The 2,500-nt window shown below is 60.9% G+C and overlaps 1 protein-coding gene across 1 annotated transcript in view; it reads right to left on the bottom strand.

Moving 5' to 3' along the window:
• LOC144532374 (galectin-related protein-like) overlaps window positions 1-2,500 on the bottom strand; it is a 9,584-nt gene that overhangs the window by 475 nt on the left and 6,609 nt on the right. The gene's annotated exons all lie outside the window — the stretch shown is intronic.

The following is a 2,500-nucleotide window of genomic DNA, read 5'->3' on the forward strand; positions in this document are numbered from 1 at the left end:
AAAGATAGACAGACAGACAGACAGACAGGTAGACAGATAGATAGATAGATAGATAGACAGACAGGTAGACAGATAGATAGATAGATAGACAGACAGGTAGACAGATAGACAGACAGACAGATAGGTAGACAGATAGATAGATAGATAGACAGACATGTAGACAGACAGATAGATAGACAGACAGACAGACAGACAGACAGACAGACATATAGATAGATAGATAGATAGATAGATAGACAGACAGACAGACAGACAGACAGATGATAAATGTTGCGTTTCCTTCACACGAGAGCAGCCGTTTCCCCTGCTGCCATGAGAACGTGATGAAGTGATGTAATTACGTGACGTGAACGTCATCGAGAAGCTGCAAACCGCGCGATGAAGCCACGATGACACCACAGTTCTTGCAAGTTCCCGCCATCTCATCGCATAACATCGCATAAATATCCCGCATATTCCATCGCAGTTTTTAAGAAAACGTGACGTATAATTAAGGAGTTTAGCCCAAAACAATCACAAAAAAAACTTTTGAAGTAATATTAGTTACTATTATGGCGTTTTTCCATCACATGGTACCTGCTCGCCTCGCCTCTACTCTACTCTACTCTACCCGCCTCTACTCTACTCGCCTCTACTCTACTCGCCTCTACTCTACTCGCCTCTACTCTACTCGTCTCTACTCTACTCGCCTCTACTCGCCTCTACTCTACTCGCCTCTACTCTACTCGCCCCACTCTACCCCACTCGCCTCCACTCCCACTCCCACTCGCCCTCACCGCCTCCACTCTACTCCACTCGCCTCACTCGCCTCTACTCTACTCGCCCTCACTCCACTCGCCTCACTCACTCGCCTCACTCCCACTCCACTCCACTCGCCCCGCCTCTCCACTCTCACTCGCCTCACCGCCCTCACTCCCCACCCCACTCGCCTCCACTCCACTCCACCGCCTACTCCCACTCGCCTCCACTCCACCGCCCCACTCCACTCCCACTCCCACTCGCCCCCACTCCCACTCCACTCGCCCCCCACCGCCTCACTCTACTCCCACTCGCCTCTACTCTACTCTCTACTCGCCTCTACCGCCTCTACTCTACTCCCACTCGCCTCACTCGCCTCTACTCTGCCCGCCTCACTCCACTCGCCCCTACTCCCACTCTACTCCACTCTGCCTCAGCTCTACCGCCTCTACCCCTACTCGCCCTCGCCCCACTCGCCCCGCTCTCTACCCGCCTCTCACCTACTCACTCCACCGCCTCACTCCACTCGCCGCCCCCACCGCCTACCGCCCCTACTCGCCTCACCGCCCCACTCCCACTCTGCCCCCCACTCCCACCGCTCCCACTCCACTCGCCCCCACCCCACCCGCCTCCACTCCACTCGCCTCACCCACCGCCTCACTCTACCGCTCTACCCACTCCTCGCCTCGCCCTCACTCACTCCCACTCCCACTCGCTCCTCACTCTACCCGCCTCTACTCTACCGCCTCACTCCACCGCCCACTCTACCGCCCCACTCCACCGCCTCCACTCTCCACTCGCGCCCTCACTCCCACTCCCTCGCCCTCACTCCACTCGCCCCCACTCCACTCGCCCCACTCTCCATCACCCACTCCACCGCCTCCACCCTACTGCCTCCCACTCCACCGCCCCTCACCGCCCCACCTCCCACTCCCACTCGCCCCCACTCCACTCGCCTCACCCCCACTCCACCTATCTCGCCCCTCACCCTACTCGCCCCACTCACGCCCCTACCTCCCACTCGCCTCTACTCTACTCCCACTCGCCTCACTCCACTCGCCTCCACTCCACTCGCCCCACTGCACCGCCTCCCACCTCCACTCTCCATCTCGTCCCCTCACTCTCACCCACCGCTCACTCACCCCACTCGCCTCTCACTCCACTCTACCCGCCCCCACTCCCCCGCCCCACCGCCCCCACTCCCACTCGCCCTCACTCCACCGCCTCACCTCCACTCCCACTCCCACTCGCCCCCACTCCATCCCACCGCCTCCCACTCCCACTCCGCCCCACTCGCCCTCTCCACCTCGCTCGCCCCCATCCCCACTAGCCCCACTCTCCACTCACCGCCTCACCTCCACTGCGCCCACTCACCTCGCCTCACACTCCCCACTCCACCGCCTCACCCACTCCACTCCACTCCACTGCCCCTACTCCCACTCCGCCTCACTCGCCTCACCTCCCCCACTCCCACTCGCCCTCCCACTCCCACTCGCCCCACCTCCACCTCATCACCGCCCACCTCCACTCCCACTCACCCACACCTCCCACTCCACTCCACCGCCCCACCCACTCCCTCGCCCCCACTCTACTCGCCCCCACTCTCACCTCACCGCTCACCTCTCCCTCACTGCCCCTACTCGCCCTCACTCTACCGCCCTCACCGCCCTCACTCACTCCCACTCGCCCCACTCTACTCGCCTCCCACTCTACTCTACCGCCCCACTCCCATCTCACGCCTCACTCTACTCTCCACCGCACT

This window comes from Sander vitreus, chromosome 2, assembly GCF_031162955.1.
Source record: "Sander vitreus isolate 19-12246 chromosome 2, sanVit1, whole genome shotgun sequence".
Lineage (NCBI taxonomy): Eukaryota > Metazoa > Chordata > Actinopteri > Perciformes > Percidae > Sander > Sander vitreus.